This window comes from Emys orbicularis, chromosome 18, assembly GCF_028017835.1.
Source record: "Emys orbicularis isolate rEmyOrb1 chromosome 18, rEmyOrb1.hap1, whole genome shotgun sequence".
Lineage (NCBI taxonomy): Eukaryota > Metazoa > Chordata > Testudines > Emydidae > Emys > Emys orbicularis.
This window is the reverse complement of record NC_088700.1, coordinates 5507375-5532669: the sequence shown is the minus strand read 5'-3', so window position 1 is coordinate 5532669 and position 25295 is coordinate 5507375. Positions and strand designations below refer to the sequence as shown.

The following is a 25295-nucleotide window of genomic DNA, read 5'->3' as shown; positions in this document are numbered from 1 at the left end:
GGCAGTGGTTTTCAACCTGGGGGGTTCACAGACTATGTCTAAAGAGTCTGCGAAAGGTGACTATGAGAATAAAGTTTCAGATCCCAAATGAGGCACTCTTTTTCTGATCAAAAGATATGTGAATACCCCCACTTACAGGTCAAAACACAGAATTGTCGTCATCACCATAGTAGCCCACAGTTCAGCACCCTTTTCCACGCTACATCAAATGCCATGCCAAGCACATGCAACATTTATAGTTGAATTCTGTTCAGTCAGTTTTCTAAGACTCCTATGTTAGGGGTCCGTCCGCACACCACAGGTTGAATTTCCAAAGAGGTTTGCACCTCCATTTGAAATTTTAGGGGTCTGCAAACGAAAAAAGGTTGAAAACCACTAGTTTAAGGCAGACAATTTTTTTTTTTTTTTAAAGGAACAAATTTATATAATTAGGTTGCCTCACCAAAACTAGCTGATTGTCATACTTGACTACACTGTAAGTTGTATGAAGATATCACAATGTACACTGGAAAGAACAGTGTGAACTAATCATACACAGAGATAGACCTAGATGTCATTGTGCATAATAATGGCAAAAGAGCAAGATATTAAGGGGAACATAAAAACAGTTATATTGGGTTAGACCAATGGTCTATCCAGCCCAGCATCCTGTCTTTTGACTTTGGCCAGTGCCAGATGCTTCAGTTGTAATGAACAGAACCGGGCAATTTTGAGTGATCCATCTGCTGTCATCCAGTCCCACCCTCTTGCAGCTGGAGGTTTAGGGATACTCTGAGCATAGTGTTGTGTCCTTGACAATAGCCACTAATGGACCTATCCTCCATGAACTTATCTAATTCTTTTTTGAAACCAGTTATACTTCTTGCCATCACAACTTCCAACAGCAATATATTCCACATGTTAATTTTGCATTGTGTGACAGTAGTTCCCCTTGTTGTCTTCTTGTATTAAAGCTGATGCATATTAGGGTCATCAGGTGACCCCTGGTTTTTGTACTGTGGGAAAGGGATATAACTAGGGATTTAAATATCGTTTAAAAAGATATAATTTTAATAATTTAAACAGTTATCGGTTAACCGATTCAGGCCTCACATGCAGGCGCCTCTCTCTCCATATCAGGCAGAACCCTTGTTCCTAGGATGCACATCTCCTCTCCCCCATTGCTCCAGATAGATGGGGAAGGGCAGCCGAACTCATACCGGGGGTGACACAACAGGCCTAGCCAAGAGAGCCTGGGGCAGTTGAGGGGGCCTAGTACCCCGTTCACATCCTCAGTACCCAGGAAAAGGGAGAGGGGCCCCAGGTACCTAGTTTGTTCCGATGCGGCCCCTGCAGATGCTCCATGCCACCCCAGCAGCATCTTCCCTTCCCTGACCAGTGCGCTGTCCGCCTCCACAGCCGAACCCCTTTCAGTGGCACAGGGGAGGCTGGAGATTACTTTACCCCCTGATGGGCCCGCAGCCCTTGTCCACCCCCCAGGTTTAAATGCGTTCCCCGGCCTGGTTGGCTGCCCACCACAGCTGGGCTAGAGCATTATCATTGACCTGGCCCCTTTAAGAGGGGGCTGGGCTCCCAGTGACCTCTCGTGATGCCCACTCCTCCCTGGTTGCCATAGCCACCTCTTGCCAGCATCCCAAAATGGCCTCTCTGCTGCAGGAGAACCTGTTCGAGACCCACAACTAGGGGGTTAACGGTTAGGGTGGGTTAATGGTAAGAGTAATACTTCCTGGTTAACCGTTTAATATTTTACATTCTTAGATATAACTTCTCTATTCACTTTTTCCACATCATGATTTTATAGACCTCTATCACATACCCAGAGTTGTCTTTTCTAAGCTGAGCAACCCTAATCTTTTTGGTCTCTCCTCAGATCAAAGCCATTCCATATCCTTGATCATCTTTGTTGCCCTCCTCTGAACCTTTCCCAGTTCTACTATATCCTTTTGAGATGGGGTGATCAGAACTTGACAGTATTCAAGGTGTGAGTGCACCATGGATTTATATAGAGGCATTATAATATTGTGTCTTATTTTCTATCCCTTTCCAAATTGTTCCTAACATTGTTAGCCTTTCTGACCACTGCTGCACACTGAGCTGAAGTTTTCAGAGAACTATCCATGGTTATTCCGAGATCTTTCCTGAGGGGTTAATTTAGAACCCACCATTATACAAGTGTAGTTTGGATTTTTTTTCCAGTGTTCATTACTCTGCACTTACCAACAGCGAATTTCATCTGCCATTTTGTTGCCCACTCACCCAGTTTTGTGAGATCCCCCTGTAACTCTCTGCAGTCAGCTTTGGACTTTATCTTGAATAATTTTGTATCATCTACAAATTTTGCCACTTCATTAATGATCTGGAAAAGGGAGTGAACAGTGAATATGCTGAACAGCACTGCTCCCAGTACAGATCCTTGGGGACCCCCTGTTCACCTCTCTCCATTATGAAAGAGGACCATTTATTCCTACCTTTTAGCCCAGAGGTGGGCAAACCATGGCCCACGGGACCATCCTGCCCAGCCCCCGAGCTCCTGACCTGGGAGGCTCACCCCCGGCCCCTCCCCTGCTGTCCCAGCTCGCTCGCTCTGCCGCCGGCACAATGCTCTGGGTGGCGGGGCTGTGAGCTCCTGGGGCAGCACAGCTGCAGAGCCTGGCCTGACCCGGTCTCTGTGCTGCGTGGTGGCAGTGGCGGCACGGCTGTAGCGCCACCAGCACTCCAGGCAGCGCAGTAAGGGGGCAGGGAGCAGGGAGGGTTGGATAGAGGGCATGGGAAATCGGGGTGGTGGTCAGGGGGCGGGGGGCAGTCAGGGGCAGGAGTTCCAGAGGCAGTCAGGGGACAGGGAGAAGGGGTGGTTGGATGGGGCAGGGGTCCCGGGGGGCCATCAGGAATGAGAGGAGGGGTTGGATGGGGTGGCAGGGGCCCAGGGGAAGTCAGGGGACAGGGAGCGGGGTGTGTGTGGATGGGGCAAGGGTCCCAGAGGGGCTGTCAGGGAACGGGGGGGTTGGATGGGGTACAGGTCTGGGGGGGCAAATAGGAGGTGGGGGCCAGGTCATGATCCCCTCCCCTAACCAGCCCTCCATACAATTTACGAAACCTGATGCAGCCCTCAGGCTGAAAAGTTTGCCTGCCCCTGTTTTAGCCACTTACTGATCCAAGAGAGGACCTTTCCTGTTATCCCATGACTGCTTACTTTGCTTAAGAGCCTTTGATGAGGAACCTTATCAAAATGTTTTCTGAAAAACCAAATACACTGTACCAACTGGATCACCCTTATCCTCATGCTTGTTGACACCCTCAAAGAATTCTAATAGATGGCTTTTGTAAAGCGAAGTCATGCTTCATCCATCTTGATTCTTCCCACACAAAAAGTGTTTATTGACATCACTGATAATTCTGTTCTTTACTATAGTTTTTCAATTTGCCCTGTACTGAAGTTAGGCTCACTGGCTTGTAGTTGCCAGAATCAATTCTTCTGATACATCACTGTGGGACAGTACTTCAGATTTCAGAGTAGCAGCCGTGTTAGTCTGTATCCGCAAAAAGAACAGGAGTACTTGTGGCACCTTAGAGACTAACAAATTAGTCTCTAAGGTGCCACAAGTACTCCTGTTCTTACTTCAGATTGGTTACCCATATTAGAGCTATCTTTTTGGGGCAACTCCCCTACATCCCCTGCAGTGAACACCAATGCAAAGTACTCATTTAGCATCTCTGCTAAAACCTTGTCCTCTTTAAGTACTTCAATGCCTTGGTCACCTACCGGCCCCACTGCCTGTTTAGCAGGCTTCTTAGGATATAGGTCTACACTGCAATTAAACACCTACAGCTGGCCTGCATCAGCTGACTCAGTTTCACAGGGCTCAGGCTGTAAAATTCTGGTGTAGATGTTAGTTCGGGATACAGCCCAAGCCCAGACATCTATACTGGAATTTTACAGTTCCACAGCCTGAGCCCTGCAAGCCCAATTCAGCTGACATGGGCCAGCTGCAGGTGTTTATTAACAGCAGTGTAGACATACCCCATATGTGCTTATGCAAACAACAAAAAAACAGTAAGGATTTTTCTCCTTTTACTTTCCATGTAACAAACATCCTCATTTTTATGTAGTTCCCCCTTTTTAAAAAGCTAAAGGTTACGATGGTGGATTCTTTTGGTATTATTTTGGATGCTAAGATTAATTACATTATAGTCACTGTTACCAAGAGGTTCAGTTATAGTTATGCCCCAAAACAAAACAAAAAAAAAACCCGAACAATTTTAGCCTTGATCCTGCAATCACTTATGTATGTGCTGATCTATAAACACAAGATTAGTCCCACTGAAGTCAAGTTATGTACCTGCTTAAATGTTTACTGGATCAGAGCCTTAATTTTCAGTATTTTGGTTTTTGCCTATAGCAATATTGTACGATTCAAATAAGATACCCCACTAAGTAAGGGCATTTTAAAATGTTTATAATTAATAATTATCTATAATTGAAAAAGCATAAAAATTAGTTTAAGACTCAACCCAATTAAAAATCAATATTTTAAAAAACTGACTTGATTTAGATATTTGGTTTAAGTTGCTTCAGCTCTTATCTAAAAAACATTTACAGTAGTTTATTTAACCTACATTTTATTAGTAGCAGTGTTTCATCACCATTTACTTGGCATTAGCAACTACAGACCATAAGCAGGTCAGGACTCCACTGTACAGACATAGTGACAGTCAGTGCCTCAAACACATAAAAGGTTGGTTAATGTGTGTCTCAGCATGATGGAGAGAAAAGCTGGTAACACTATTTCTTGTTACAGGTGCGTACAGAGCCTAAAACAGCTTGCAAGCTTAACACATTACTACAGACATCAGGAGGGGGAAGATAAGGCACAGAGAACTATCATGCTTGACATAATAAAACAGCCAGAGCACACAAACTGACTAGCCACCTTCAGACCAATCATTTGTATTCAAATCTGATGAGATTATGTGGATTTATCCCATATTCATGGCTTTCAGTCCCAGCAACAGAATCACCTCTATCCAATCTCATTCCTTTGACAGAACTCTAGGCTCAAGGAAATCCCACATTAAAAGTTAACTCAACCTAATACTGGCCACTCTTAAAACAGAATTAGAGGGCTACTTAATGACTAACTTTTTATTTTCTATGGAGAGCATAGGAACGTGAAGTGGAGTGAAATATGGAGGATTAAGATCTTGTCTACATAGGAGAGTTGCACCAGTTTAACTGGAATTAGTTTGATCTAGGTTAGTTAACCAGCGCAACCTTTTTTTTGGGGGGGGGGGGCCATCTTAACACACTTAGGTTGAAGTGGAAAAACCAGTTCCCAACTGACTTCACCGAAAGAGCCTCTCAGGGGTTTGTGCGGGTTTCAAAGTCATGAATTTGATTAAACCCATTCAACTTTCCCATGTAAACAACATCTTAGATGACATGCTGATTATAGCATTCCATTTTTAAAGGGTCCAACCATTTAGTCCACAGTGAATATATACCCTACAGTATAGTAAACTCTTATATACGGCTTTTCATCAGATGATCCCAGAACTTTGCAAGGGAAGCCAGTATTATCCCAATTTTACAGAGGTGAAATGACCTGCCCAAAGTCACCTAGCAAGCCAGAAATAGAAATAGCAGGCCAGGTCTCCCAAGTCCCTACCCAGCACCCTGTCCACTGGGCCACGCTGCTTCTCAGTAGTACTCATTATCAAGTCTCTTCAACATTAAACGATAAGGTAGATACTGCTAATCCAGCAGATGACAGAGGGACTATGGAAAGTTTCAGAGAAACACTAACGTGGAAGAAGTCAGATGTATAAATACTACATTTTACTATCTTAACCCCCATGTGCATGGTCTCCTCTGCCACTCTTCTAGGACCATATGCTTTCTTCCTCATCTTTCCAAGCTTAAGGGGGGAAAAAATGCAGAGCATCCTCATCTTCTTGGTTCTAGCTCCTCATGTTAGTTGCTTTATTTCCCCATCATAGACAAGTGTTGCTACATAGAATGACTTCTAGTTTAGAAGAGAGGCATTTCCCTCCAAGAGTAGCTATTTTAAAACTACTGTAGTAGTTTCAAGACCCGAAAGACCAGGGATTTTTTGTCCTGCAGTTATCAATTCACATGGTAAAAAAAATTAAAAATCCAAGACTAAGTACCCAAAAAGGCTTTTTCTTACTATCCTGTTGAGAAGTTTAATTTGAGAGTTGTAAAGTGTTTGCTAAGTCCTAGGATAGAAGTGAACAGTAATGTATTTAATGACTTTTCTGAGTACTGTCTTCTGTACTAAATCCTGAAGGAAAAAAGTGGTCTACAGGTGATTTACACTCTCCACCACCTCAATTTATCAACCATAGTTTTACATGGACAGTTCAATGTAAAGTCTGTTTCTCCTGCTCCCACTCCCAAAAAAACTACTCTAAAGCAACCTTAAATATGCCTTCTTGTCTTTGTGCAACTTAGTGCTATTTAACCCCCCTTTACCTACATAAGTGTTGCAACATTTGTAGTTACTACTTACATCTCCTACACTTTGAAAGTGGCCTAGTCATAGAATATCAGGGTTGGAAGGGACCTCATGAGGTCATCTAGTTCAACCCGCCGGTCAAAGCGGGACCAATCCCCAGACAGATTTTAACCCAGATCCCTAAACGGCCCCCTCAAGGATTGAACTCACAACCCTGGGTTTAGCAGGCCAATGCTCAAACCACTGATCTATCCCTCCCCTCCATACATGGAGATATACCTGTCTCATAGAGCTGAAAGGGACCCCAAAAGGTCATCAAGTCCAGCCCCCTGCCTTCACTAGCAGGACCAAGTATGGATTTTTGCCCCAGATCCCTAAGTGGCCCCCTCAAGGATTGAACTCACAACCCTGGGTTTAGCAGGCCAATGCTCAAACCACTCTCTACTGCAACTTTCTCACTCAGGGGTGTGGAGGGGAAAAAAAAAAGCAGCAAGTTTCAGCGCTGTAAAGCACCAGTGTAGACACTGCACCAGCGCAGGGAGCGTGCTACGCCCCTTGTGGAGGTGGGTTTTTTAGGTGCGCTAGGAGAGCTCTCTGCCACGACTACACAAGCCACATTAAAGCGCTGCCGCCAGTGTAGACTAGCCCTTTGATACAATCAGGTTATGGCAAGCTATAAATTGAAGCAGTATATTTGAATACTAGTTATAATCAATGTGCTTTAGATATAATGTTGTCTCAGTAATTATGTTCCTACTAGTGGTACAGGTTCCCATCAGAGTCACACCTACTTCACACACCCATATAAGCTCCAGAAAGTAACTATACCCTACAACTATGACTATAGCATTACAATGCACTTCTACTCTGAAAAGTGACATAAAAATGGCATCATGGGTTTTCACGTGTGTTTCTTGATCTCCAAGCAGAGTTTGCTCTGTTTAAAACAAAACAAGAAATTAAACTGGCAGTCATGGAAACTCATCCTGAGCTCAAAGTGTCAAGATTATTTGTCCCATCTTGTGTACTACCATTAGTAATAGTTTTTGCAGGCCAAACTAGGCCCCTTATTTATATCTGCACAACTCCACTGCCCTGAATGGATCTGCATGGGAGTAACTGGTACATTGTGAACAATTCTGTTTATCTGTATGATTGAACAAAAGAACACTTGCTTTTAGTATTGAAAGCCATAACAGCCAACAAGAGTAAAATGCAAGCAGTAACTTTGTCACTGGAGTCAGCAGATGTGAGACTACAAGAGGAACAGATCTGATGAACAAAGTACCAATTTTTAACCTAGTGTCTGGGTAGAGTCAGTGAGAGTAGTTCACAAGGTTTTTTTAAACCACATTTTATTCTTGTCCCCCTCATCCTTACAGGAGGTGGTACTGGAACAGCCAGGTGCAAAAAGGTAACAGGCTGCAGCAGACACTCTAAACAGATTGCCTCTGCAATCTTACTAGTACTACTCAGAGCAAAGAGGAAGTATCAAGGTCACACCACATTATTACACAGTGGCTCTATGTACTATTCATATGCCATCAGAATCAACTCCAAGTTATTAGTCTTATCAAAACATCTCATTGCCTTCAATTTTCTGGCAACATTATTGTTGGTTTTTCTATTGATGGGAACTTCTCACTACTACTAAGGATTTTATATTTCTGCTGTCAGACATTCCTCCATAAGAGAAAGTGAGTCTTATACTTAAACAGTAGAAAGTATGTCAGATCACCTGATCTGCATTCATCAAATCCCCATTAAATAGTCGGCAGGATGCACCAAAGCAGGAGGGACTGTGTTTAAAGGGGGGGGGGGGGGGGGGAAAACAGAGTAACAGCTTAGTCTAGATTACTAATGATCATATGCCATTTCTGGCCACTGACTAAGTTTTGTTTCATGCTAGTTTTCTTTAAATTCCTAACTAGAAGAGGAAAAGAAATGTAGTTATAATGTTCTTTAAGGTGGGGTTTTTTTTTTTTTTCCCTCCAGCCAACTAGTTATATATGTGCCTCTACCCACCATCCCCCTCCTACTCCATCTAATGATAGTGGGACTCAAACTGCAAGCATTTATGAACTATTTGATATAGCAGTAGTTTAAGGTTTGTTCTCTCTCCCCACTGACAAACTGGTTTCATTTGGTAGAGTTGTACATGAGTGCTGGACTGATGGCACTTATGTGTTCCTTAATAAAGAAAGTTTGAGGCTTTTTGGGAAAGCAGCATATAAAGAAAAGTCTGGTAGGCACGTAACCATAACAAGCCGCTTTTTGGTAAGATTTAAGCAGTGTCGAAGTTTCACAGTTAACCTTGTTGATTTAGAGTGCAGTTCTTCTGTGACAATACGACAGCACTCTTGAAACAGCAGTTTCTCTTTTCTGATTTTAATCTGTTTATTTTATTGACAAATAATTCAATGATTTTTTTCCCTTTAGCACTGTAGAGCCATAGCAACTAATGTTCTTCCTTCCTGGTATCAGTTATACCTTTGCAACCAACCTAAAGGCTATGAATTGCATGCAAGACAACGTTGGCTTACAGGACCTTAATGTGCATGGATGACACATTATCCAGCAAGAACCCAGGATGAGACTGTAGAGTTAGGAAAAAATGTTTCTAACACTTAAATAGAACAATTTTGATACAGATTCACTGACAATTAATAAGCCCTACAATCCCTTTAACTAAAAATCGTGTTGGACACTACAACCAAGCCTTTACTGCCCATTGTGCCAAAATAATGGAACAGAATATTACTCTACAAATTTGGGAGGGGGTGGAGAGGTAAGGGGAAGAAGGTGCACTGGATGTCTTCTCTCTGTGTACAGAAGTCTCAATAGTAATGAGACTTCATCTTGTCCTTATGGGTATGACCACTCAATCAAAACCAGAGATAATTTAGAAACCAACACAGAGGTTATCTTCAGTTCCTTGAGCTAAAAACATAAAAAGTTTAATTGCATTATTTTCTTCAGAAAACACTCCCTACCATCTTCAGAAAGCTACATTTTAGCAACTACCTTGAACCAAAAGAAATTTTATATTCAATCAACTGGATATGAGGCATTTCCTTTCACTGCTTGTTTAGCAGCAGAGCCACATTCTCCCATAGATATCTACTGCAAGGTAAGCCTGAACAGGCAAATCACATACTACACCAAAAGTTTTGGTAACAACTAGACAGATGATGAAAAGTTAGCTATGATTCTCTAGCAATTAGTTACTGGGCTGCTTTCATACATTCCTGATCAATAGGGAAAGTGCATATTTCATTGGTTCAGGAAGAAGTGGGGAGAGTCTTGAGAGCCCACTGGATACACTGAAGTACAGAAATAAACTTATAGATAACTAGGTTTCTAAACATATTTAAAAACCTCTAGTTTTAATATATTAAACAATTACATATTTTTCCCCCTTTAATGATGGCTTCATTCAGGACAAATGTATCCCATACACTTGTAAATACCACGTTTCCCCAATTTCAAGACCCCCCCAACAAGTCATAAAAACATGAGATTGGAGTTTCTTACCACAGCTCTGATTTAAGTGGTTTCCCAATCCTTCACAGGAGTTAGTAACTTACCTTTTTAATCCATATGCAGTTAGTTACATTTTTAGATGTTAATTCCCCCAGGGCAGAAATTCTCTTTCTTATGTTTGTAAATTGCTCAGCATAACATAGACCCAATCCCAACCCAGAACTTTAAGTAATACTATAATTTAAATGTTTATTTTTTTTGTGGCTAGAAAGTCTCTAGCAGTTTTTATGCAAGATGTTTCAGTTAACATTTATAATAATAATAATAATAATAATACACAAAGACGACATCCACTACAGAATCAGTTTCTAGTTCAAAACCCAATACAAAGAATTTTTTGGATTACCTGTCAATTTTTAGTGTAGACAAATGCCATTTTCATATGGTCAGGATAGTCAATTAAAAATTCTTCTATAAGACCTTGTATCTATATTTGTGTGTCCCCCATCCCTCATGTAGCCACTCCATTTAAGACTATTAGAAAGAAACTGAGTAGCAAGAAAGGCCACAACAGTATGGACTTGAAAGCAATACAATTGTAGACAGAGCCTAACACCTTTCCTTGCTTCACAGAATTGATAAAGCCAGTGTTTTTGTTGTCACAAACTTGTTTCCAAAATAAGCCATTCACCCACTCCAGAATATCTTTAAAAGACAATTCAGAAATGTGATGGAGACAGACAAACAGACACTAAACAACGATCTGAGTCTTTTAATCCATTTTCCTGTGCAGCATCTAGAATAATTTTGTCTAAAAGAGTGAACTACAGAATGTTTTGGTGGACTCGCAGACAAAGATTTGGAGGATTCGTTATTATTCCTATATGAAAGATTCTTTATCATAGTTTCATGCAACATAAATTTTAAATATTGACGTTGGGGACAGCAGACACAGCCTACATCGCAAGCACGTACCCTATTGTATACAAACCCTGAGTGCACATACGATGCACACACGCATGTGTGCAGTCACACGTACTATGCAGGGGCACATACATGAGGGGAATGCGAGTGTGCAGCGGCGGAGAGGAAGCGGAGGCTAGGCAGAGAACCAGCGCAGCAAAGGCCCAGCTTCTGCCCAGGCAGCCTCACCCTACCTGGCAAGCCCAGCCCCCAGGGCTCTGGCTCTTTCCCCTTCCATTGTGCCTCATCGCTACAGATGGGAACGCGGGGGGGACAGGGGGCTGCGGGCCCACTGATGCGGGGTGCAGGCTGCATCCGCCTCGGGCCTCCCAGCAAAGGGAGCGGCACAAGGGAAGGCCGAGGAGCGGGAGCAGAGGTCCCAGCGAGGCCTGGGTACTGAGCGATCACCGGGCTAGGCCGCGGGGGGCCGTGGGGCGGGGAAGGAGAGCACCGTTGTGGGGTCTGAATGGCTCCCGGGACAAGGGGGCCAGGAGACGGGTTCCGAGTGCAGCCCTAGGATGACTCGCCAGGCAAGGAGGGGTTCCGGCCAGGTTCAGGGGGAGACCTCCCTAGCCGGGCCTCGGTAGGATCCGCGGCCGGGCGCCGGGTGGGGGGGGGTGGCTCTCTGGGCCAGGCGTTGTGGAGGAGGTGCCGCCGCTTCCTTATTACCTGGGCTCGGGGAGCTGGTGGTTGTGCAGCTTGGCTCTCTCGGTGGCGCCGACGGCGGCAGCCCGGTCCCCTCTGGGCGCTGTACGGCTCTGCTTCGGGCTGGGCAACGGCGGCCGGGCTGGGTCTCTGCCTCGCTCCGGGGCTCCCACAGGCTCAGTTCTGACGGCTCTACTGCGCCCCCATCCCCCCCCTTATCCAAGATGGCGGTGCCCCGTGCGCGGGGTTTCCCCTCCCACTCTGAACGGGCCCCGGCCGCACAAAGCGGTGCGCAGGATTCAGAGCTCGGGCCAATCACAGAGCAAGCGTGCCCCAGCGGGCACTCCTAACTGCACGCGGTGGGCGGTGCCCAAAGCAGGCGACCGCGCGCGCGTGCTGGGCAGGGGTGCGCGCGTCGGGTCACGCGCTCCCTCTGGCCCCCTGGCGCGTCCTGAGTCTCGCGCGCTGGCTGGGACGCGCTCCGAGTGGGCGGGCGGGAAAAATCTTAGCCTGGATCAGTGAGCCGCCAATCAACCCCGCCCGCGCCTCCTTCGTGCCACTCCCCCATCCCGCTGCCCCTCCTCAGCCAGTGCCCACCGCCCCCTGGGGGGACCCATCTAAACACCAGTGGAGAGTGTCCCCGACCCAACTGCTCGTCACCCTAGCAGACGTGGTGGTGCAGCCTCAAGCAGCGCAGTGCCGCACAGTGCGGCATCTGTCCCCTGTCTACTGCGGTGCTGAGGAGGCTGGGGACCCTTAGCTGCCCAAGCAAAGAAATGGCTGAGGGCACATACTTGGCACACACTGAGACACAATGTCCTGGCACCACAGTGAGGGGATCTGGCATAAACCACCTCAGCCTGCCCCGACCCAGCCTCACAATGTCATGGCAATTTGTTGACTGCCTCAGGGGTGAGTGTCACAAAGTGACCCCGATAAATTAACAAGGGGTCAGGAGGCAAACACTAACACAGACACAAGGGGCAACATAGCAATAAGGATAGGTGCTGTGTTTTATGACCATTTGTTGGTCGCTGGGGTAGCAGGGAGCAAATGTCCCACCTACACAATAATGAAAGGACACAAGGAAACCCACACAAACAGTACATGTAAAGACACCAGCCTCTCACAATAGGAGGTAGCAACAACACAGGCTGCCAGATGGCAGGGGGCCATAATGCTACACTGTAGAATGATAGTTTGCTGATGGCTACGAGGGTTTCAATGTGTGACCTCCTCACCCTTCCACCTGCCACACCCTTACACACACAAATTAATCAGAGGACGCAAGAAAAACACACAAAGAGACACTAGTCATAGAGACACTAGTACATCAAGAAGTTTCACAAAGGGACTATGATTTGCTGTTGTGGCCTACTGAGAGACTAAAAGTGACCCATGAGTAACAATAATGTAAAGCATAAACAAACAAAAGTGTAAAGAAAATTACCTATGGCATTCAAAATAGCCATGACCTAGAAGGCCATTAATGACATAGAAACACATCATGTTTCCCACCTTCCTTCAGAATTCGAGTAGTGCTATGAATACAACACATTATCGGTACTTCAGGAAAAAGTATAATTTGAACCAGAGTAAGGTTTACCCTCATCAGGCATTCATCCGTCCTAAGTAGAGTTAGTATCTGAGCTCTGAAAGATGAGGGAGATGTTTCCAGGTGCACTGGGTTGTCTTCTGATTGCTTTGTTACCCACCACACTCTTTGTCTGTTGTTGGGTGGGGGAAATGGAATTTTTTCTAATTTATTAATATTTTTGCTGCTATTCCCAAGCTTTTTTGTCTTTTAAAAGGAAATTGTACATATATTTAGCCCTTAGTGGGGTTTTTGGATATTTAAAGCTATTTTAAAATGGCTGAATAATACATTTTTAAAACTTATTACAAACACGTGCACACTGAAAAGTACTTAAGAATTTGAGAACGTAAGAATGGCCATACTGGGTCAGACCAATGGTCCATCTAGCCCAGTATCCTGTCTTTCAACAGTGGCCAGTGCCAGATGCTTCAGGGGGAATACACAGAACAGGGCAATTTATTGTGTGATTCATCCCCTATTGTCCAGTCCCAGCTTCTGGCAGTTAGAGGTTTAGGGACATCGGGAGTGTGGGGTTGTATCCCTAACCATCTTGGTTATTAGCCATTGATGGACCCATCCTCCATGAATTCTTTTTTGAATACTGTTATACTTTTGGCCTTCACAACATCTCCTGGCAATGAGTTCCACAGGTTGACTGTGCATTGTGTGAAGAAGTACTTTCTCTTGTTTGTTTTAAACCTGTTGCCTATTAATTTAATTGGGTGACCCCTGGTCCTTGTGTTATGGGAAGGGGTAAAATATGTGTATTCACACCTCAAGAGTTAATAATATGATTTCAGATTGCACTAAATGCTATGGATACACAAGTTAGACCAGTGTGTTGGGTCTATATGTTGGGTCAATAATACCCCCTATATTTTAAGGGTCTGAGTGCAGATTATACAATATAAAAGATTCTACATGCAGATTTACACAATGTAACATTTTCATCTACGTTAATATAATGAGCTTTCATTTTCCTAACCAATAGCACAGTTCAGAGCTCAAGAGTCTCATAGCACAACGTTATAAGGGGAAATGGATGTTATATGGATTTCAATTGGAAATTGGAACAAAAATATAATGTCCTTATACTAGAGACAATCTCTTATCAGTGAGACCAGTAAGAAGGATGCTCTCTATTGCAGCTATGGAATTTTGTCCATTGTGAGTTGTGACCCAACCAGGGTATAAGTATTCATCCAAGTGGATGCCTTCCAGGATCAGGGTCCTTAGAGTACAGTACATGCCCTCCTATCAACAAATCACCATACAATACTAATAAAAAAAGAGAAAGAATGAACAAAGTCATAGCAATTATAACCTATAATCAATTGATGGTCATACCAGGTCTTCTTGCAGAAGACTTACTTCTAGAAAGATCTATCCCATGAATGAAAAACACTCTTAACAAAGTACCTTTGCATATCTCCAAAGACAGATAAGAAAGGGATATGTTCCTATGGTTAAAACAGTTGAAAACTGATAATATAGCCAAATGAGAATACAATTTAAATGAACAATAGTAGCTGGAACAAGGAAAGTAGTCTTAATATATATAACATTTGTATTCATATATTTATGTATATACTTTAATAAATCCAAACTTTTTCCCAAAGCATTTTGACAGAATCCCTTTATGGGTATATATAGATTAAGAAAAAAGGCTTTTGTTTTGTTTTGTTTATTGTTAGCTATTATGTTTTAATAAATATGCTTTAAAACCCTAACATAAACAAGCAAAGTTGTATATCAACACATTAGCTGGCTAAGGTGAACCCTATGCTCACCCAAGGTCTAGACGAGGCTGTGTTGCCAACTCTTAAAATTTTATCACAAGCTTTTAATAATTGGCATTTTTCTTAAAGCCCCAGCTCCTGGAGCCATGTGATTACCTGAGGCTCTCAGCTTTCATTGAAAAAAAAGGAAAAGTTTCTAGCCATCATGATTGTGGAGAGAAGCTTGAAAACATGAACTCTAAAGGCTTGAAAACTAGAACACAAATAAAAAGGACCCAAAATTTATTATTTGTAAAGCCTCATGATTTTTAAATCAATGTAATGATTTTTTTGGTGTGTGTCTCAGGATTTTTTAACTTGGGGCTGGCAATATTGAAGGCCTAAAAGTATAGAAAGCTACAACATGTGGAATAAAGAGAACTGAAATTGAGTGACTCAGAAGATGGAGGAATGTGTCGAAAGTAACCTTATGGAAGGATTCTATGTATTTGTAGTTTAATAAAATTATTATCCGATATATGAATTTTCATTATATGAACACATAAATTATAGAAACATTTATTGCCTTCAGACATTAGAAATCAAGATTAATAGCATTCAAGGCTAACCTTCATAGTAGCACTTTAACTGTAGGTTGTATTTCAGCTGAAATGTCTTCAGGATTGCTTTGTTTAGAAAACTTTAGAGCCTAGAAAACCTGTTAAGAATATTTACATCTCTATTGAGAGAGAGATTCTTACAATAGCTACTAGAGGGCAGCCATGTGGCATGGTTTCAGTGCACGATTTATGATTCCAAGAATGAACAGACTGCTTTGTCAGCTTCATTGCGCCAAAAGCAAAAGCCTCAATTAAGGCAGGTAAAGAGATTCCATTTACTAGTTTTAGGATTAAAAGTTCACTAGGTTTTAAGTGAGTTTGGAAAGAGCTAATGGTTCTGCATGTTAGAACATATATTTGATACTAAATCTAGATTCTGTTATTTTTCTTCCTACCAAATTATTGAAGCATAAGGGTTTAATTCTGATCTCAGACATACAGAACTACACCAACATGGATTCTTACAAATTAACAGACTGTGATGATGATTCCTGTACAGTAGCATATTTTCCAAGGTATGATGGTTCACACCATAAATAAGATACAAATCCAGCTTTCCCATAAAACATTAATTTGAGATCCTGGCTGCCCATCAAGATTAATGGTAAAGATCCCATGGCAATATCCTATCCTTCCAGGAGATATATTGAGTATTTTCCATTTCTAACTACTACTTTGACCCAATGAATTCCTTTTCCTCAGTGTACAGCTGTGTAGAAAATCCTCCCCCAAATGAACTGACCTCTATCAGCTGTGAAACAGTGGGTCCCTGCTCACAATTCAGCCTCTCATTGTGCAGGGACTGGAATTCCACTGCCAAGAATATGTGGGCAGAGGTTATGGCATGAGTCTGAAAATAACTACATGAGAAATAATAAGTTTATTTGTTTTTTACATCTATAGCAAAAATAAATCTAAAATATGTACGAACAATAAAAAGCAGATACCACAGTGATAGGCACATTAGAAAATAATAGATAGATAGATAGATAGATAGATAGATAGATAGATAGATAGATAGATAGATAGTCTATTAAATTTGTATTACTGATGTCCATCAACTTGTTTTCTTCACAACTGTTATGGTCAAGGCCCTAACTATGGTACTTCAAATACTCTGGTGATGAGTACAGTATAAAACATACATAAAGAATAATTTTAAACAGATAACACAGGTGCAACAGAAATAAATTCCAGTATTGCAGTACCATATATGGAATCAGTTTTACTAGAAATATAACTGAAAACAAAACACTAGGAAGAATTTCCACAAGAGGGAGTTTCTCAGAGAAAATGACTCAAAGCTCTTAAAGAGATACGGTGGATGAAGTCATATATTTTATTACAACAACTTCTGTTGGGGAGAGAGACAAGCTTTCAAATTTAGGGCTTGTCTTCACCTACAGTGCTGCAGCTCTGCAGCTGCACCAGTGCAACTGTGCCATTGTAGGTCGTTCTAGAACTACATCGCTCAGGGGTGTGGATTTTTCACAGGTTGGCCTAAAAGTGGTAGCACTGGAAAGCCCAGGCTTATTTGGGGCACCCTGGGAACATCAAAATGAGGGACTGCACATTCTTCTCAACATCATTAAAATAATGATTTAAAAATCAGTATTAATGATCAAACAAATCATTAATGAAAAACTACAACTAGCCCACAGAACCAGCTGCAGCCCATTGCTACTCTGGGGTTGAAAAAGCAATTGTTATTGAAAACACTGTAAGTAATGTCTCGGTAAGAAATGCATTTTCAAGTAACTGGGTACACAGAAAAGCTACCGGACTTCAAAAATGATTTTATTTTCTTGTGTACATATTAACATCTCAGCCTATGAGTCAGGGTTGCCAAGAATATATTTTCTTTTAAAACTGAAAGAAATAGTTTCCATTTTATGAATTAGTTGAGATGAAAGGCAAGTTTCAGTTGTATGTCATCCTGATAAAAGAATAAGACCTGCTTTGTCTAAGAGACCAAAGTGTGGGTAATGAGTCTTGTTCCTGTTTGCATCAGGAATTTGCTCCTATCTAGCCTTTGTCCTTCTGTTTCATTTTTACAATGCACAAAAATACATATGTTTTTTCTTTTTAAAACGAGCAACCAGTGGTATAAGTAAAGACAGTGCTTGAGCAGACAAGGGTAATTTAAAAGCAACATTGGGTCACTAAGAATAAAAAAAATGACAAAGTCTTATGCTCCAACTGTTCATTCATGCACAGAACAATAATACTTTGCACTTATATAGGATATTTGGATGTGTGTGTGTATGAGAGAGAGACCATACTGCTTGCTAGTGATTGGACCTTCAGATATGTTAAAGGGCCTTCTACAAGTTTAATTGACCTCCTTTAGTTCAAGCGGTAGCAGACTGTGCTTTTAGATCTGAAGTTTCAAGGGTCTAATCCTAACTTCTGAAGCATATGTGTGTGATTTATTTAACAGTTTTGTGTGTTGTCTTCAGCACAAGGATTGATTACAGCTTCAACCATTACATCGCAACTGAGGGGGAAAAACAAAACAAAAACAAAAAAACAGGACTGCCTGAATATTTTTATTTTATACTGTTTGGTTATCCTTCCCAGAACAGCTGATTCCTCCTGATCTTTGTTAGTCTTGGTCAGGAATATCAGCTATTGAAGAATAAAGGAAAAAAACTTCCTAACTGACCCTACTCTGCCACATTGCTTGGTGGGGAAAGCAGGTATGCAGCATTATTAATGATTCATTCTTTATTAAATGTTCATTATTAAGTTTACACATAACATAAAAATGAAGGTTCAGGTGCATGACACTGGCTGAAAAGAATAAAGGAAAAAGCCCTCCCAGAAGAACCTGAGACTTCTTAGGGCAGAGGGAACTGCCTTTAACTGATTCCTCCTAAATAGAGGCCAAATTCTTGAAGATGAAGGGGATATTTTTTGAATAAAGAGTAGAAGATTTGGTCTTAAGAAATTCAGAGAAGAAAGAAGCTCTGATGAAGACTAAAATCTCTAAGTTGTGGGGTCTGGCTACTCAGTGGGCCTGATCCGGTAGTTCTTTAACAGGCAAACTCTCAGTGACTCAAGCAAATACTATCAGGTCAGGCTCCACTGTAAATATTTGAGCATAAAATTCTAGCTCTGAAGCAACATTCTTGTCTGCCTTCTGTGGAAAAGAGTTCATTATATAATTTAAAACTACATATGAGTTTTGCAGGGTGCATCAGTACTTTGTATTGTCGTGCTCAGCAAGTTAGAAATAATAACCAAAGGATACTAATACAATGTTGCCTATATTTACAGATAAAGTGAATGAAAAGTTCAGCCTCTGACACAGAACTAAAAGACAAAAATCACAGTTAATAGTTCACAGCTGCTTGCTTTGTAAATTGTATTATGTTTTGTTGACTCTGTACTGTAAATGATTAATCATCATTTAAGTAATACTACAGCACTTGAGATGCAAGATATAGGGCATCCAGATTTTGCCCTTCTGAAGGCTGCAATGGCAATACCATATACCTAAGGGTTGCAAGTGTTGTGTATAAAAGGGGCCTCACTGGTAGCTGTCCTCATTTTAGGCATAGTCCGTGAAGAGTACAGATTACATGGATGTACTGAATCTAAATAGACTAGATGATTTGCCTTATCTTGTGCCCTAGTGCAGGGGCCAAACACAACCCCAGTCCTTAATTCTGGCAGAACAAGGCCTGCTTGAGAATAGTGCACAGAGTGGCTGACACTGGCTTTCCAAAAGGAAGAAAACAAGGCCTTTGCACAGAGCAGAAGAGCTGGTGCACCACTGAGACAGCATATGTTTTCATCCATGCAGTGGCTGTAGCAGTGACCCTGTTTCCCCTGCTCAGGCACCTTGACTTCAGGAGCACTCGCTAGGCCAATGTGTCTCCAACACCCGCTAACCCATGGGTTTGTGTCTGAAAGGCATATTCTAATCCTGAGTATGGAAACTATTTCTAAGATAAAATTATTAGTTACTCTTTTTCAGCAAAGGGGAAAATCAGAACCATTTATTTCAGTGGGAGCAAGATCAGATATTTTATCTGTAACTCAAACCTTTGTGTGATTACTTCCCATCCAATCCCCACATGCACTGCATGGTCTGCACTGCAGTTACGTTAACTGTTGATGTACATCGCCTTGCATCAATCTATTTAGGCATGTGTCTACAACCAAATTTGTCTCCGGCTGATGTAAGCACCCCATTATAGAGACACAGTAAAACAACTTCCCTGAACAGCATAGAACTACAGTCAACTACTTGGGTACACAGTGTGAATATAAACACTGCATGGCTTGTGTCGACTCAGTCCTCCTGCCACTGTCCCAGTCCCTACAACAGTAACTGCTTTGCTCATAATTTTAAACTCCTGCCAAGGGGCTGCAGAGACAGGAAGCTCTCCCCACCTTTAAAAAACCCTGTGTGTTTTTTAAATGCCCTTTCCTGGTTGCCCACCTTGACGAGCACACCTAGCAGCTCACCTTTGTTGCTTGCTTCCAGCCAACCGTGGCTCCATGCACACAGAGAGGTACTAGACATGCTCCTGCCCAGCGCAGGCAAGAAGTATTGGATCTCCTGGGCCTGTGGGGAGAAGAGGCTGTACAAGCATAGCTATGGAACAGCCATAGGAATGTGGACATCTATGAGCAGATGGAGACATGGAGGACATGGGCAAAGGGCATGACAGAGATCAGCTGCAGTGTGGCATGAAAGTGAAGGAACTTCTCCAAGGATACTACCCGGTGAGGGAGGGCAACGAAACATCTGGTGTTGCCCTGCACACCAGCCTCTTTTACAATTAACTGCATGTTATACTTGCTGAGACTGAAAGTGCCGCACAGGTTTGTGGGATATTTAAAAAAACTAAAATTATGGATTGTGGAAGGTAGTATGGGATGGAAAAAATTGCATTCTGGGAACTTGACTCCTAGCTCCCAGAAATCTCTGGCTGAATCATTACTGTCCTATAAAACAAAGGACATTGTACTGGACCATGACATGCAGCACACTAGGATAGCTACCCATGGTGCACCACACTTTACATCGACTCAAGCACTCCTGGTGAGTACTGTCACAGTTTCAAAGCAACTGCACCTGTATTCCCTCTCTGTATTCCCAGTTAAACTTCCAGCTCCATGCCATCCTGTCTTTTGGGCAGAGACCTGCATCTTACTCCCTTCTGATTGAGGATTTTAAGGCTATATAGCTTTCTGCCTTACACTGTGATATCCCCAGCAAACCAGACTGCCTAATAAGCCAGTGCCTGCACTTTGCTTTCTCTCTGAGGGCTACAACCCCTGTATTGCTCACTATTATAAGTTACCAGCCAGCTCTTTGTAAGCAAGCACATTTATTTTTAAGGTAAAAGCATTACAGAGAAAACATTAGAACAATAAAAGAACCTACACACATACTAAAAAGGTCACCAGAGGCCACCCCCAGCTCCAACCTAGGACTCTGGTAGATTTGAGTCCTTCAGAACCTACAAGTGTGGGTTTTCCCCTTGGTTACAAATTCATCCGTCCTAGATCCCAAACCATTACCCAGACTCTGCATATCAGCTGTTTCTTTATACAGCTCAAGCCTTTGATCTTGGCTTTCTGTAGTGGGTAATAAGCGGACAATGACCCTTTCTCCTTTCCAGAGTTAGGAAATTTGCATTAACCTCTCCAAAGGGATTCCCCAGGAAATCCACTTAACACTTATTCTCCTAAAAGTCCATACTTTTCTGGCACATTTTTGATATAGTCTTTTGAACTCCCAGGTCTTACATCTGTCACAAGTACACACGGGGCCAATGCAAGCAACCAAGTCTGCATGCATCCGAGTGATATACAGTACAAGCTTCAGCAGCTGTATGCTGACGTAATTTGCGTCAACTGAAGTTTATAGTGTAGACATGACCTTATTTACAACATATTGTCAAATGAGATAAGAAACAGTACAGATTAGCTTTACATTTCACTTTCCTTGTGTTTGTGGATTTGAATTAGACATTGTTTTTGTGAACTTTTATCCAATATTTAAAGCACACAAAACACATTTAAAACACCGCAAAGATTGAAAAATGGCATGTATTATTTTTCTTTTGACCTGTTTATTCTAGTTTATTCTTGAAAGCCTGTAGAAGTCTTGTTAACTGAAGTTTTCAGAAAAGGCTGACTTCAGCCTACTCATTCTGGACATCTGGGATGAACATAACAACAATAATTAAAACCCACCATGGAGTATGTTGCTCTACCCTTCTCTGTGGGTTGCATATTGCAACAGGAAACTTGTAATTTGACTATCCAGAAGGAAATGCTATATACTACAACAGAACAGCTAATAGTGGAAATGTAACAAAGTCTTGTCTTAAGTGTTTCATCACTTTCACGTTACAAAGAGGGCAAGAGGCAGAATTTAGTGGCTTGTATGGTTCAAACTATTTTAATAGGCAGTGCAGGAATTCAACATATCAGAAACAGAGTTCACAGTAGCAAGCAGAGACTGTTAAATTATGTGTCCTGCTTTATGTAACTACTGCATTGTTTAAAAAATATATTGTCCAGTAAAGATAACAGAAATCTGAAAGTACAGACTATGCCAAATACTAGTTCTTTACCCATCATATGTATGTAGGACAAGGGAAATGATGTCATTCTTTTGGACACTTTGTTTAGTTTATGTAAGTTTCTAGTTCATACCTTCAGAATACTTTGATAATAACTATGGAAAAGTTACTTTTAAATAATAGGTTTAATTTTACTTACAGAACTGATTACATTTTTTTCTTGTGGTGGGAGGGAGGGAGAGACATATTTTGTAGTTCTACCACTGCATTTGCATGTTAATACAACAGCAGAGACTCTTATATGACTCATATTTAATGTTTCATGTTTTTCTTTTTAAGCATTATACACATTTTAATTTCCACAGCAATAATAATATAATAAACATAATTAACTCAAATAATAAAGTCAATTTAACCAATTATCCAAGTACGGTCATTAATATCATTACTTGTAATATATTAAGCAAAACATTTTCAGGAATTAGTAACATGTTTCTGAGAAAAATACTTTAAATGCAAATGTCTAGTAACTTATAACCTATTGTCAAAAAATGCTACCATCAGCACCATATTTATGATATATTGTTGCAGAAGATGATGCCAGAATATGTCTAAACTAGGATACAAGATGGAGTTTTGTTTGTTTGTTTGTTTTTAGAATATTTTAGCTACCACATTCTAACTAAAGGTTCTAAATCTTTAGTATAAACAAGACAAGTTGTACTTTGGCATGTGTTAACTGGCTGAGTATTAACTGCTTGGGGCTATAGAGCCAATAGAGTCAAATCTGTGGCTCCAGCAAAGGGCTTCTTTTGCCAGAACCATTCTTGGGTGGGGGAGGAGGGGAGATGGGGGAACCTGACTCACAGGGAATTCTCCTGTATGGGTGGGATTTTCAGTTAGGTCAACACTGTGCTTTTGAAAATCTTGTCCTGTGTGTCTATGTTTCTGATGTTGCTATAAAGAGAGAACCACACCTAAACTGTACATATACCAAAGCTCTATTTTAAACTCAGGGCTTCAGTTACATACACATTGCTCTCTTTATTTTCTCACCACAAACCCCAGGAAAAATACAGCCTTATATTTGTACAGTTAGTAGAGGGCTTTATTTCAAAAATATGTATATTATTTGTTTCCCTGTTGTAAAATTAATGTTGACACTATATTTTTTGAATGAATGACTCTCACAGATCTTGGGAGACAGGCCAGTCCTCACTTATAGACAGCCCCGCAACCTGAAGCAAATACTCATCAGCAACCACACACCACACAACAAAAACACTAACCCAGGAACCTATCCTTGCAACAAAGCCTGTTGCCAACTCTGTCCACATATCTATTCAAGGGACACCATCATAGGACCTAATCACATCAGCCACACCATCAGGGGCTCGTTCACCTGCACATCTACCAATGTGATATATGCCATCATGTGCCAGCAATACCCCTCTGCCATGTACATTGGCCAAACCGGACAGTCTCTATGCAAAAGAATAAATGGACACAAATTAGACGTCAAGAATTATAACATTCAAAAACCAGCCGGAGAACACTTCAACCTCCCTGGTCACTCAATTACAGACCTAAAAGTCGCAATTCTCCAACAAAAAAACTTCAAAAACAGACTCCAACGAGAAACTGCAGAACTGGAATTAATTTGCAAACCGGACACCATTAAATTAGGCTTGAATAAAGACTTGGAGTGGATGGGTCATTAAACAAAGTAAAAACTATTTCCCCATGCTAATTTTTCCCCTACTGTTACTCACACCTTCCTGTCAACTGTTGGAAATGGGCCATCCTGATTATCACTAAAAAATTTTTTTTTCTCCTGCTGATAATAGCCCACCTTAATTGATTAGTCTCGTTATAGTTGGTATGGCAACACCCTTTTTTCATGTTCGCTGTGTATATATATATCTTCCTACTGTATTTTCCACTGCATGCATCCGATGAAGTGGGTTTTAGCACACGAAAGCTTATGCCCAGATAAATTTGTTAGTCTCTAAGGTGCCACAAGTACTCCTCGTTCTTTTGACTATTTAAAGTATGTGCCAGTATTTGTGAAAGATGTGGCAGTGAAACGTGTGGAGACTGAAGATCCCTACTTATCCAAAGAACATTTACAACAAGGGAAGAGGCACGGGAAACCTTCCTCACACCATGTTAGTGTGCCTGAACCCCAAACAGAAGGACTACCCCACTGGAGAGAGAGTAGTTTACTTTCTGTAGTTTATTGAATCCTTGCCAAATTCTGCTGTCAGTGATACCAATGCAACACAGTGAAAGGCAAAAGGATTGGCTGGATCCTACTGAGAGCAAAGTTCAGTCCTTTGATTTCATGCAGTCGACCCTAGTAGGTGCAGAAGTTCACCTTCTGTAGCTAGAGGAGATGCAATGCAGTGCATATGTCACACACTTATTCCTGATGAGATGTGAAGAGAAGGGCCATGCCTTTTTTCAGGATTCCAGTGCTTCTCTTGAAGGCTGGCTCAGAGAATTCTTCCTGCTAAAGAGTAAGGGAGCGTGCAAATGGAAAATGCAGGAGGTGGCCAGCATTCCACATTGGATTTAAATATAAATAGAATTTAAAACAATTCAACTCCCAAATAAACTGCTTTATCAACCATATCCCTTAGTTCTTCAGGAAATAGATGCTGCAGGCTTCCAAGAGAGAAGAGAACCACAATGTCTGTTTTATACCAACCCCCAAGAGCAATATTTAATGACCCCTTGGAACAAAAGGCTTTCAAATAAGCCAAACAACTAAATCCTTTCTGCTGAGATCTGCTGACTGTCACATTGCTAATGATACAACCAACCAACAATATTTAATTTTAATCCTGCAAGGAGTTCAGTTCCTGGAGTTCCTCTTTCACTTGCTGAGGTATCATGCTTTGATCTCCCTGAAAATGTAACAGCAATTATTTTATTTACACCTTAGTTCAGAAAAAGGTGATAATATTTTTCTGCTTTACACCACAGTTAACATATTCCTCTGTAATTATAATATACATTATAGGTAGACACATTCAAAGATCTCAAAGTGCTTTTAAAACATGATGTCATCTTCACAACATCCCTATGAAGCAAGGAAGCATTAATTAATCCCCCTCTGTAGAGAGCACAGAGTTGGACCCAGGATTCCTGACTCCTAGCTCCCTGTTCTAGCCACCAGCAATACTCCCCCCCCCCCCCCCCATTGGTAAACAGGTCCTTCAAATGGATGTAGTCAAATCTCAGTC

The 25295-nt window shown here is 41.7% G+C and overlaps 1 protein-coding gene across 1 annotated transcript in view; it reads right to left on the bottom strand.

Annotated features, from left to right (window-relative positions):
* Positions 1-11773, bottom strand: part of RAB14 (RAB14, member RAS oncogene family) — a 34335-nt gene extending 22562 nt beyond the window's left edge. The window contains exon 1 of the mRNA XM_065418651.1: positions 11589-11773. The gene's annotated coding sequence lies outside the window, so the exon portion shown is untranslated. The remainder of the gene's footprint in view (positions 1-11588) is intronic.
* Between the last annotated feature and the right edge of the window lie 13522 nt (positions 11774-25295).